Below are 13,864 nucleotides of genomic sequence, written 5' to 3'. Positions count from 1 at the left end.
ATTCTTGTTCTCTTACATCTTGCTGTGTGTTACAATTTTTTATCTGACGTTCATTTTTCTTATCATCTTTAATATACCTTGCTTACTTTACTGCTCTTTTCAATTCTTCTTTAATCTGTTCACTGAACTTTTATAAATATCATTATTTCTTTCTATATGATCCTGTCAAATTATTTCTACATTCATGAATTTGTTAGTTCACATACCAATAGTTTGGATATTACAGACTAAAATACTGAAAACAATTCAGTGCCTGTAACAACCAAGAAAGTAGTAGTATCTCATAGCATGCCTATATTTCTATAATTTTTGAATGCTCCAAAGCATTAGAACAAGTAACTGTACACATAGGAAAAAATATTTAGTTCTATAATAAATAGTACGATAATAAATCGTTGTACCTTTTTCAGCTACGTGTGTGCTGTGCGCTGTAATGAACAAAAGTTTGTGATGAACCTTTAAAGACTTTTCAGTAGCTTTAAAATGTGTGCTGAGGTAGGAATGTTCTCATGGCATTTTCTGTACGGGAGAACATTACTTTGATCTACCTTACAAAGCAGAATATTCAGGTAATTTGTTTGTTTGGAGCACGCTGTTCACTCTGTATTTCAACAACATTGTGCCACTGAAGAAGTCTTTGAACGACTAACCTTGTTCCCACAGTTTTCAGTTAGTACAACGGAGCTTACGACAAAGATGTTTTCCTACATTTGAGTGCAGTTACTTCAACTGGTATTAGTTGGATGTTCTTCCACTAATGATACGATAAATTCTAATCTTCTGCATTCATTCACTTAAATATGAATTAAGCCTTTTGTGCACTAGACCACTCATACGACAATACCTAAGGTTGATGAATTTCATGATTCACAGTCAAAAGCCTTTGAGAGATCATAAAAAATCCCAGTGGATGATGATCGTTTGTGCTGATCATATAATATTTGATCCGTGTAGCGCAAATGGCATTTTCTGTTGAAATGCCTTTATGAATACGGAACTGGCACTTTTCTTAGTAATTTATTTTTAGACATATGTGCAGCTACTCTTGAATACAATGTTTCTTCAAGAATGTTAGATAAAGCTGTCAGGAATGAGGTTTGGCTGTAGATACTAGCATCAGACCTTTCCTCCTTTTTTATGCAATGGTTTAACAATTGAATACTTCAGTATGCCTGGAGAAACGCCCCTATTTCAGTGAGCCACTTCATATGTGGCTGAAAATCTATGCAAAAAACTTGTACTGTGTTGGAAATGCTATTAGTTCCATGCTACCTTATCCTTCTGAGTAAATTCATTATTTTCTTAGTTTCTCTAAGAGAGGTGGGTTAAATTCGAATTTTATCAAATTGCGTAGGTATTGTATTTTCCATATACAGCTTTACATTTTGTAATGAACAGCTGGATCACATTTTCTCTACAATACTTAAGAATGATTATTCAAAATATTTTCTGCGTCTAACTTTTTGTTAACAAACTTTTCATTGAGTCTAATAGAAATCATTCTTCCTGTGGTCTCAGTACCCTCTTCCCTTTTAACAATATTCTAAATTGTTTTAATTTTTCAGCAATGCAATGCCAAGGCATTGTAATGCAGTGAGACAAACTCTTTCATCAGCATTGAAAAATCAGTACATAGGCACCTGGCCGGACTCGGTGGCCGAGCGGTTCTAGGCGCTTTAGTCCGGAACCGAACAACTGCTATGGTCGCAGTTTCGAATCCTGCCTCAGGCATGGATGTGTGTGATGTCCTTAGGTTAGTTAGGTTTAAGTAGTTCTAAGTTCTAGAGGACTCATGACCTGTGATGTTAAGTTCCATAGTGCTCAGAGCCGTTTGAATCATTTGAACATACGCAGCAAGAGCACATTACCAGCTCTGTCACTGCTATGAGTTACAAGGAGTAATTACCAGGATGCAGTACCACCATCGAATAGTCGCGGACAGTAGCACAGGCGAGCCTTAAAGTCACTACAAAGAGACACTTCTGTGATGATGCTGCACTAAGACGCCACCAGAATGTCTCTACACATACAAGACAGAGAAAGTGAGTTTCCGATAAGTATCCAGCAACATTATCTTGAGTTTTCTGTCCAAACTGGTAACAGGACCTGTTCCGTGACGTGAAGGTTTACTTGAGTTTGGAGGGAGGTTCCTTCTAATGAACCCTTCTGTTTGTAAGGTGACAATGCGTGCATGATTTACACTTGAAGTTATTACATGAGGCATAATACATTTAACATGCCACATTGATCTATTCGCGACTGGAAGCGCTGCACACACCACTTAAATACACTGAAAATGCTGCTTTACTCCAATCTGCATTGCACAGGATGGCTTCATTTAGCGATTTGCTGTTGTAGGCCTTTGTTTTTAAAACTGGTACCAAAGGCTGCAGCTGCCCTCTTCTCAATTAAAAAAAAAATCGTAACGGGAATACACAACTTACAGGAAACAGTCACATTATTGTGAACATCGCGTATTTTCACCAACAAAATGCAATAGCCAATTTCAGCCGGCAGATTGCAGCACTAGTAGTGGAGGATATATGATGTTGTGGTCTTCAGTCCTGAGACTGGTTTGATGCAGCTCTCCATGCTACTCTATCCTATGCAAGCTTCTTCATCTCCCAGTACCTACTGCAACCTACATCCTTCTGAATCTGCTTAGTGTATTCATCTCTTGGTCTCCCTCTACGATTCTTACCCTCCACGCTGCCCTCCAATACTAAATTGGTGATCCCTTGATGCCTCAGAACATGTCCTACCAACCGATCCCTTCCTCTGGTCAAGTTGTGCCACAAACTTCTCTTCTCCCCAATCCTATTCAAAACCTCCTCATTAGTTGTGATCTACCCATCTAATCTTCAGCATCCTTCTGTAGCACCACATTTCGAAAGATTCTGTTCTCTTCTTGTCCAAAATATTAATCGTCCATGTTTCACTTCCATACACGACTACACTCCATACAAATACTTTCAGAAAAGACTTCCTAACACTTAAATCTATACTCGATGTTAACAAATTTCTCTTCTTCAGAAACGCTTTCCTTGCCATTGCCAGTCTACATTTTATATCCTGTCTACTTCGACCATCATCAGTTATTTTGCTTCCCAAATAGTAAAACTCCTTTACTACTTTAAGTGCCTCATTTCCTAATCAAATTTCCTCAGCATCACCCGACTTAATTCGACTACATTCCATTATCCTCGTTTTGCTTTTGTTGATGTTCATCTTATATCCTCCTTTCAAGACACTGTCCATTCCATTCAACTGCTCTTCCAAGTCCTTTGCTATCTCTGACAGAATTACAATGTCGTCGGCGAACCTGAAAGTTTTTATTTCTTCTCCCTGGATTTTAATGCCTACTCCGATTTTTTCTTTTGTTTCCTTTACTGCTTGTTCAATATACAGATTGAATAACATCGGGGAGATTCTACAACCCTGTCTCACTCCCTTCCCAACCACTGATTCCCTTTCATGCCCCTCGACTTTAATAACTGCCATCTGGTTTCTGTACAAATTGTAAATAGCCTTCCCCCCTTGTATTTTACCCCTGCCACATTTAGAATTTGAAAGAGAGTATTCCAGTCAACATTGTCAAAATCTTTCTCTAAGTCTACAAATGCTAGAAACGTAGGTTTGCCCTTCCTTAATCTAGCTTCTAAGATACGTCGTAAGGTCAGTATTGCCTCACGTGTTCCAGTATTTCTACGGAATCTAAACTGAACTTCCCCAAGGTCGGCTTCTACTAGTTTTTCCATTCGTCTGTAAAGAATTCGTGTTAGTATTTTACAGCTGTGGCTTATTAAACTGATTGTTCGGTAATTTTCACATCTGTCAACACCTGATTTCTTTGGGATTGGAATTATTATATTCTTCTTGAAATCTGAGGGTATTTTGCCTGTCTCATACATCTTGCTCACCAGATGGTAGAGTTTCGTCAGGACTACTACTCCTGGGGCCTTGTTTCGACTGAGGTCTTTCAGTGCTGTGTCAAATTCTTCACGCAGTATCGTATCTCCCATCGCTCTTGTATAGAACCGCTATATACTCCTTCCACCTTTCTGCTTTTCCTTCTTTGCTTAAAATCTCATTTTTGAGACGTTTGTATTCCTTTTTGCCTTCTTCATTCACTGCATTTTTATATTTTCTTCTTTCATCAATTAAATTCAATATTTCTTCTGTTACCCACGAATTTCTCCTAGCCCTCGTCTTTTTACCTACTTGATCCTCTGCTGCCTTCACTACTTCATCCCTCAAAGGTACCCATTCTTCTTCTACTGTATTTCTTTCCCCCATTTCTGTCAATTGTTCACTTATGCTCTCCCTGAAACTCTGTACAACCTCTGGTTTAGTCAGTTTATCCAGGTCCCATCTCCTTAAATTCCAACCTTTTTGCAATTTCTTCAGTTTTAATCTGCAGTTCATAACCAATAGATTGTGGTCAGAGTCCACATCTGCCCCTGGAAATGTCCTACAATTTAAAACCTGGTTCCTAAATCTCTGTCTTACCATTATATAATCTATCTGATACCTTTTAATATCTCCAAGATTCTTTCATGTATACAACCTTCTTTTATCATTCTTGAACCAAGTGTTAGCTATGATTAAGTTATGCTCTGTGCAAAATTCTTCTCGACTGCTTCCTCTTTCATTTCTTTGCCCCAATCCATATTCACCTACTACGTTTCCTTCTCTCCCTTTTTCTACTGTCGAATTCCAGTCACACATGACTATTAAATTTTCGTCTCCCTTCACTATCTGAATAATTTCTTTTATTTCATCATACATTTCATCAATTTCTTCGTCATCTGCAGAGCTAGTTGGCATAGAAACTTGTACTACTGTGGTAGGCATGGGCTTCGTATCTATCTTAGCCAAAATAATGCTTTCACTATGCTGCTTGTAGTAGCTTACCCGCATTCCTATTTTCCTATTCATTATTAAACCTACTCCTGCATTACCCCTATTTGATTTTGTGTTTATAACCCTATAGTCACCTGACCAGAAGTCTTGTTCCTCCTGCCACTGAACTTCACTAATTCCCACTATATCTAACTTTAACCTATCCATTTCCCTTTTTAAATTTTCTAACCTACCTGTGCGATTAAGGGACCTGACATTCCACGCTCCGATCCGTAGAACGCCAGTTTTCTTTCTCCTGATAACTACATCCTCTTGAGTGGTTCCGCCTGGAGATCCGAATGGGGGACTATTTTACCTCCGGAATATTTCACCCAAGAGGACGCCATCGTCATTTAATCATACAGTAAACGATATATAAAGCATTTTTTTGTGTGGGTGGGGGGGGGGGGGGTTGGAGACCCAGGAAACTGAGAGATTTATAGTAATCCCGTAAGGGCATGGTCACTGGCTTTCCGGACAAAGGTGGGAGCATTTCCGAAACGGCTGCTCGTGTACCGCAGTGGTTCAAGTACCCCGTGCAACCCAAAATGACGTGTCCACAACTATGAGTGAGACAACTGTGGTGCACCATGGGCCATAGATGACAGAGGTGAACGATGGGTGTGAAGATGTATGTGGGCGAATTGACGTGCCGCTTTTCAGCAACTGACCGCCTCGTTGAACCGAGGCGCAACCAAAAGTGTCTCCTCAACGATCGTTCACAGAATGATGCTGCTAATGGGCTTCTGCAGTGGACTCCCACTTGATGAAGCCATCCTAAAAACTGTTCATGAACGATTAAGTGTGGAATTTACACGCCATTGTCGCAACCTAACTTCCACATAATGACGACAGGTGGCCTTCTCAGATGAATCACATCTTATGCTCCATTAGACAGATGGAACCTGCAATAATCGTCGGAAGGTTCCAGGCTAGAGGAAGGAGAGTTACGGTCTGGGAAATGCTTTCGTTGCGTTCCCTGGGTGATCTCGCGATTCTGGGAAACATGATGTATCAATACAAGTCTTTGGGGACAATGTCACTACCATATTCACCACCACATACAATCTGTTTTTCCTCAGCACGATGGCATGCACCGGCAGGACAATGCAACGTTTCACAGCTCGAGGTGTTCGTGGTTCTAAGAGCACCAGGATGAGTTAACCGGTCTCTCCTGACCATCAGAGTCCTCGTATTTAAACCCAGTCGTGAATCTGTGGGACCACCTTCATTGGGCTGTTCGCGTTATCGATTCTCGACTGAGGAACGTAGAGCAACAGCCCACGGCACATGAGTCCACAGCCCTGTGGTACGTTCATTGACACTCTTCCCATACGTCGTGCGCTACAAAAGCTGGTTATTCAGACTTTTGACAGACGTTCACAATAATGTGACAGGGTAGTATATATCCTCTCCATCCTTACCAGGCCCTCGTTAAATTATTTGTCAGGGTGACCAACTCAGTGGCATGTGTTCATTCAAACTTAACAGTAAAAAGTGTGTGTGTTCTTTCACGAACGATTCTTCCATATGTGGTTTCCCTGCGAAAGACAGCAATAATCTCATTATGACTTTTTTGTTGTATGTCTGGGGAGCCAAGGAGATAGCTAACTATTGTCTTCAGAAATACAGAACGTAAACTCCTGTCGCAAGTAGGGAAAGAAGTCTGAATTGCTTATGCAGGGGACAAATGAGTCGAGGGTGGGGGGCGGTTGAGGATGGTGGGGGTGGTGGGGGTGGTGGGGGAGGGGGATAGTTCACGAAGTAACTGCCGCACTATTATGGCTGGCCAGGTAAATATTGTTGCGAATCAGTTCCTCGATTCGTCGTCGTCGATGACGATATTCGTCCTTCCCGATCTGCATCACTGAGTCGGCCTCAGTGACCGAGCGGTTGTAGGCGCTTCAGTCCGGAACGACGCTGCTGCTACGGTCGCATTTTGGAATCCTGCCTCGAGCGTGGATGTGTGTTATGTCCGTAGATTAGTTAGGTTTAAGTAGTTCTAAGTTCTAGGGGACTGATGACCTCAGATGTTAAGTACCATAGTGCTAAGAGCCATTTCAACCATTTGCATCACCGACGTCTGCGCGGCCTTGCACAATTTGCTGGTGCCATTTTACTACGACTGGAGGCGACATTCCATTCGTTCCGTATACCGACAGACCTTCATGGAGAATTTATGAGCAATTTAGAAATTTTGCACTAAAGAATTTTTGCGTGTCACGTACTTTGGAATACTTTTCCAATTGTCATGCCATTTCGCTCGCGACATGTCATGCACTTGTTAACCGTACCGCAGCAGAACTGTCCCTGTACAAATCCGGGAACAGGTACTCCGTTCGGACAATGGCCATTCTTGTTACGCCATTCTTGTTGCGTAATGGTTTTAATGGTTCAAATGGCTCTGAGCACTATGGGACTTAACTTCTGAGGTCGTCAGTCCCCTAGAACTTGGAACTACTTCAACCTTACTAACCTAAGGACATCACACACATTAATGCCCGAGGCAGGATTCGAACCTGCGACCGTAGCGGTCACGCGGCTCCAGACTGTAGCGCCCAGAACCGCTCGGCCACCATGGCCGGCGTTATGGTTTTAGCGTGGGACACTATATGTATTATTACTTTTCGAATTCCCATCGCATTTATTGCAGTCATGTGTGGAAGTGGACAGGATTATTCCTCCTCTAACTTCCCCTTCATCCCCGCATTTCCAAACTATAGTAACTTAAAAATTTAGCGAGAGCTTCCCGTCTACACACACACACACACACACACACACACACACACACACAAACACACAAACACACACACATATTTTCTGTGGGGTAGCTGACTCCAAAACTCCAGCATCCATTCAAAAAGAGTGACAGGGATTGTAAAGAAGTTGCCAAAGAACTCAGTGGCAAAGAACATTGGGACTACGACACCACCAGCTGAAATTTATGAGCTTTCCAGAGAGTTGTTGCTTTGGGAATTCCGAGACGCACTTGCTTAGCAGCGGCTTGTCACGGTGAGTAATGTAACGGCTCGCTTCCTGGAGTTTTAGCGGCAGCCGCGTGCAGAGACGCCCTGCCACCCCAGAGCGCAGCGGCCGGTCTTTCAGCCGGAGCCAAGCCGCTTCGCCGGCGCTGGCGGGTGAATAGCTCTTTGCGGCAGGTGCGGACGTCTATCTGCTGGCGCGCTTCCCAGCCTATCAATGGCGCCACGCGCTGCTCGCTGTCACGGAAGACCGATAGTCCGCCTCGGCCCCGGGAGCTCATTAATTCTGCCGCGACGTCCTCTTTCTTCTCGCACTCCGCAACTCCCGGTCCCTCGAGTTCCAGCAGTCGTGTTTCCTTTTGCGAGTCCCTCTGTCGTTCTTTGCGCTAACTTCCAGCAACAACTGTGTCCGAGTCATGAAGGAAATATGGTTCACCAACGAAGAACATTCGTAAACCTACGAAATTTATCTACTGTATTCCTTCGTCCGGTTCTCATCAACCAAGATCCCCGGTTAATCTCGATTTATTTATTTACAACAGTGAATATACAGTAGTTTATACTTCGCCGCGCGTGTTTAGCCGAGCGGCCTAGGGCGCTGCAGTCATGTACAGTGCGGCTGGTCCCGGCGGACGTTCGAGTCCTTCCTCGGTCATGGGTGTGTGTGTTTGTCCTTAGGATAAATTAGGTTAAGTATTGTGTAAGCTTAGGGACTGATGACCTAACAACTTAAGTTCCATAAGATTTCAAACACATTTGAACATATTTCAGAAGTAACAGAGGCAACAATCGATGACACTAATCGTTAAATTTAAATTCATCCAGTACATGGATCTTCTCACGGTCTTAATTAACAAGTTACTGTTGAGTCGTACTGAAATTTACTGCACACGCTTGTTGACCACGTAAAATTTATGGTGGTAAGGTGAAATAAGAGCATTCAGTAATAATGTGTTTTTCAGGCAGCTGAATTATAAGAGTTGTTCAAATGTGTGTGTAATCTTATGGGACTTAACTGTTAAGGTCATCAGTCACTATGCTTACACACTGTTTAACCTAAATTATCCTAAGGACAAAGACACATATCCATGCCCGAGGGAGGACTTGAACCTCTGCCGAGACAAGTTGCACAGTATGAGATTTGTCTCTGCAATAAAAATATCAAATGACTTTAGTCTGTTGGCTCTCAGAAGAGCCTTTCTCGATGATAGCATTCTTCTTTTTCTTGTTTCGTCGCTGTGTGTGGCCGTGAGAGATCAATGATCTAGTGAAGAACATTCATAAACCTACGAAATTTATCTACTGTAGAATTGTAGCTAAAATTCCTTCGTCCGGTTCTCATCAACAGGGATCCCCGGTTCAACTGGATTCATTTATTTACAACAGAACGGGCCTTGCAAGATGCAATGCATATAAGTACAAGTGGGTTCTATGCGACTCAATAGCCTGTGACTGTGGAGCACCAGAACAGAACGTCCGCCATATTATTGAGAAGTGCCCCTTAAGTAGATACGCCGGACCTGTCTCTGAGGTTATACATGTGAAACCCTCTGCTTTTGATTGGCTGTGCGATCTAGATATTGAGCTATTAATATGTGAATGAGATTCTAGTCAGGCTTGCCAAGCTTTTTAACGTGTAGTTATTTTGTCTTGAGTTTTTGTACTTTATCATTTTGTGCTATTGCTTGTTTTCTACACATGTACTATTTATACATTGTTTTGTTTTATACATTTCGCTTGAATATTGTTGTACTTATATAAAATATTGTCGGTGTATTGTCATACCCAAAATAGAAAGTAAAGAAATAAATCATGCCGCTTTAGTTGTTAAATTTTCCTAAAGCGCCCAATGATATTTTAATGATAGCAGAGTGTGGTTTTGATCCACGGACATCTTTGTTATGGACCCAGCACGATTTTACTTTTCTTTTTATTTGAAGACGGCTCGGACAAAATTTTCTGTTAGTGCGATGAATGGCAGCTATCCCTAAATGCGGAAAAATGTATGCTAATGAGGAGAGTTGCGAGACCAGACCTGTAATGTTCGGATACAGTGTTACTAGTGCACTGCTGGCCACAGTCAAGTCGTTTAAATGTCTGGGCGTAACGTTGCAAAGCGTTGTGAGGTGGAACGAGCGTGTCAAAACAGTGGTAAGGAAGGCCAGGGGTCGGCTTCGGCATTATTGGGAGAATTTTAGGAATGAGTGGGTCACCTGTAAAGAGACAGGATATAGCTCGCTGGTGCGACCTGTTCCTGAGTGCTGTTCAATTGTTTTGGATCCATACCAGGTCGGGTTCAAGAAAGACATCGGAGCAATTCAGAGCCGGGCTGCTACATTTGTTACCGGTAGCTTCGAACAACAAGTAAGTGTTACTGAGATGCTTCGGGAACTCAAATGGGAATCTCTGGAGGGAAGGCAATGATCTTTTCGGGAAACACTAATGAGAAAATTTAGAGATCCGGCATTTGAAGGTGACTTCCGAACGATTCTACTGGCATAAGAATATACAAGATGATTCAAAAAGAATACCACAACTTTAGGATTTTAATACTCTGCAGCGACATAAGGCAGAGCTAAGCACTATCTGTCGGCGAATTAAGGGAGCTATAATGTTTCATTTAGTTGTACATTTGTTCGCTTGAGGCGTTGTTGACTAGGCGTCAGCGTCAGTTGATGCTAACATGGTGACCGCTCAACAGAAAGCTTTTTGCGTTATTGAGTACGGCAGAAGTGAATCGACGACAGTTGTTCAGCATGCATTTCGAACGAAGTATGGTGTTAAACCTCCTGATAGGTGGTGTATTAAACGTTGGTATAAACAGTTTACAGAGAATGGGTGTTTGTGCAAAGGGAAAAGTTCTGGACGGCCGAGAACGAGTGATGAAAATGTATCACGCATCCACCAAGCATTTGTTCGCAGCCCAGGAAAATCGACTCGCAGAGCTAGCAGAGAGCTGCAAATTCCACAATCAATTGTATGGAGAGTCCTACGAAAAAGGTTAGTTATGAAACCTTATCGTCTGAAATTGGTTCTAGCACTGTCTGCAGCTGATAAGATTAAAAGAATCGATTTCTGTGATTATATCCTTGCTCAAATGGAAACAGATGAATCTTTCGTTTCAAAGATTGTGTTTAGTGATGAAGCAACTTTCCACACTAACGGGAAAGTCAACCGTCACAATATCTGTATATGGGGCACTGAGAATCCGCGGGAAACAACTCAGTATGAACGTGACTCGCCTAAGGTGAACTTTTTCTGTGCCATTTCAGCCAATAAAGTTTTTGGTTCCTTTTTCTTCGAAGGTGCTACTGTAACTGGACTACAGTATCTGGAGATGTTAGAGAATTGGCTGTTCCCTCAGCTCGAACAAGAAGCACAACAATTCATATTTCAGCAGGATGGAGCGCCACCACATTGGCACTTATCTGTCCGTAGCTACCTGAACGTCAACTACCCAAGGCGATGGATCGGCCGCCAGGCAGCCAGTGACAGAGCACTTCATCACTGGCCTCCAAAAAGCCCTGATCTTACCCCCTGCGGTTTTTTCTAATGGGGGTATGTTAAGGATATGGTGTTTCGGCCACCTCTCCCAGCCACCATTGATGATTTGAAACGAGAAATAACAGCAGCTATCCAAACTGTTACGCCTGATATGCTACAGACAGTGTGGAACGAGTAGGAATATCGGGTTGATATTGCTCGAGTGTCTGGAGGGGGCCATATTGAACATCTCTGAACTTGTTTTTCAGTAAAAAAGAAACCTTTTTAAATACTCTTTGTAATGATGTATAACAGAAGGTTATATTATGTTTCTTTCATTAAATACACATTTTTAAAGTTGTGTTATTCTTTTTGAATCACCCTGTATATTTCGCGCAAGGACAACGAAAATAAAATTCGAGAATTCAGGGCAGTCGTCTATTCCTCACTGTATTTGCGAGTAGAATAGGAGCGGAAATTACAAGTAATGGTACAGAGTACACTCCGCCATGCACCGTAAGGTGGCTTGCGGAGTATCTGTGTAGATGTAGACGTAGAAAATAACCTCAAAGAGATATCTATGGAGCAAGAGTTAGATATATAAATGAGAATGTTGAAAATATTGTTACTGGGTGTGGTGTTGGAATTTCAACAATGTTATTTTGGAAGAATGACCAGAAATTTATCCTTGTGTTTCAAACTGATCCGGAAGAACAGTTTACAGAATCAAGGGGAAACCAAAAAAAGTGGAGGAAAATATTTAAATAATTGCTAACCCGATTCATGGTTCGTGTTGCATAGTCTCAGTTGCAGGTTGCATATCTAAATACCGTCCGGGGAACCATAAATTTGACGGAGTTTAAAAAATTTTAATTGCCGTATATTCTACTCGTTGAGCGTCATAAACTTATGTTGAAGGTTTAACAGAATAATACAGGTATTAAACTTACGTGTCTTGAGGTAGCACCTACTCACGGAGCGCATATTACACTGATCACATTCATCCAGTATTTGAGGACTAGACCACATGCCGCCTTCCAAGAAACTTTGCACATAACATCAAACCTTTACTAAACATGTTCTCGCTTACATCCCCAACAAAATAATGGAAGGAAAAAAGTTAATTGCTTATTACATTATCATGGTTCGTGCGGTAAAACTTCAACATCAGGGACAGTGTTTCAATTTATTACGTCTTCATTACTAACTCTGTTCCCAATGGATTACGGATACGGTATCCACAGGTACTGATGAATGTGTTAGCAAAAGTGTATCATTGTACAAAAATAGTACATAATATACGACGTAATGAACACAGAAATTTGTGAAAAACTAGCTTTTGCCTTAAAAGGAGCGCAAATTACGAAAACTAGTTGTTGTTGTTGTTTTCTTCAATCCAAAGACTCGTTTGATACAGTTCTACAAGCTACTCTATAATGTGCAACACCCTTCATCTCTAACTACTGCAAATTACATCCTTCTGAATCTGCTTACTGCGTAAATCCGTTCGCCTTTCTTTGCTCTTTTTACCCCACACATTTCCCTCCGATACTAAACTTGTAAGTGTCTTGTTTCCTAATCTAATTTTCTTGCATCACCTGATTTAATTCGCTAGATTCTATTATCTTTGCTTTGCTTTTGTTAATATTTATCTTATATCGTCCTTTCCAGACACTTTTCCATACCGTTCAACTGTTTTTTCAAGTTCTTTGCTGCTTCTGACAGAATTACAATGCCATCGGCATGCCTCAAAGTTTTAATTTATTCCCCCTGCATGTCAATTCCTACACGAAGTTTTTCTGTGGTTTTGTTTACTGCTTGCTAAATATAAACATAGAGTAACATCGGGAATAGGCTACAACCATTCCTCACTCCCTGGTTTTTGAACAAATTCTAAATAGGCTTTCGCTCCCTGTATGTTACCCCTGATACCCTCAGAATTTCAAAGGAAGTATTTTAGTCAACATTGTCAAACGCTTTCTCTAAATCTACAAATGCTGAAAACGTAGGTTCACCTTTCCTAAACCTATCTTCTATGATAAATCGTAGGGTTAGTACTGGTGGTTTGTCCCTAAATTTCTCCGGAATCTTCCCTGAGGTCGCCTTTTATCAGTTTTTCCATTCTTCATCCGTGGCTTATTAAATTAATAGTTCGGTAATATTAACACCTGTCAACTCTTGATTTCTTTGGAATTATTATACTCTTTCTAAAGTCGGCGAGTATTTCTCCTGTCTCATAATCTTCCTCACCAGATGGTAGAATGTTGTCATGGGTGGCTCTACCAAGGCTATTAGTAATTCTAACGGAATGTTGTCTACTAGCGGGGCGCTCTTTCCGCTTAGGTCTGTCAAATTATTCTCGACGTACCATGTTCCCCATCTCTTCTTCATCTATGTCATCTTCCATTTCCATAATACTGCCCTGAAGTACCTCTCCCTTGTACAGATTCTCTTTCTCCTTTCAGGTTTCCGTTCTTTGCGTAGAACTGGTGTTCCAT

This window comes from Schistocerca gregaria, chromosome 4 (genome assembly GCF_023897955.1).
Source record: "Schistocerca gregaria isolate iqSchGreg1 chromosome 4, iqSchGreg1.2, whole genome shotgun sequence".
Taxonomy (NCBI): domain Eukaryota; kingdom Metazoa; phylum Arthropoda; class Insecta; order Orthoptera; family Acrididae; genus Schistocerca; species Schistocerca gregaria.
The sequence above is the reverse complement of the archived record's forward strand: the minus strand, read 5'-3'. Positions refer to the sequence as shown.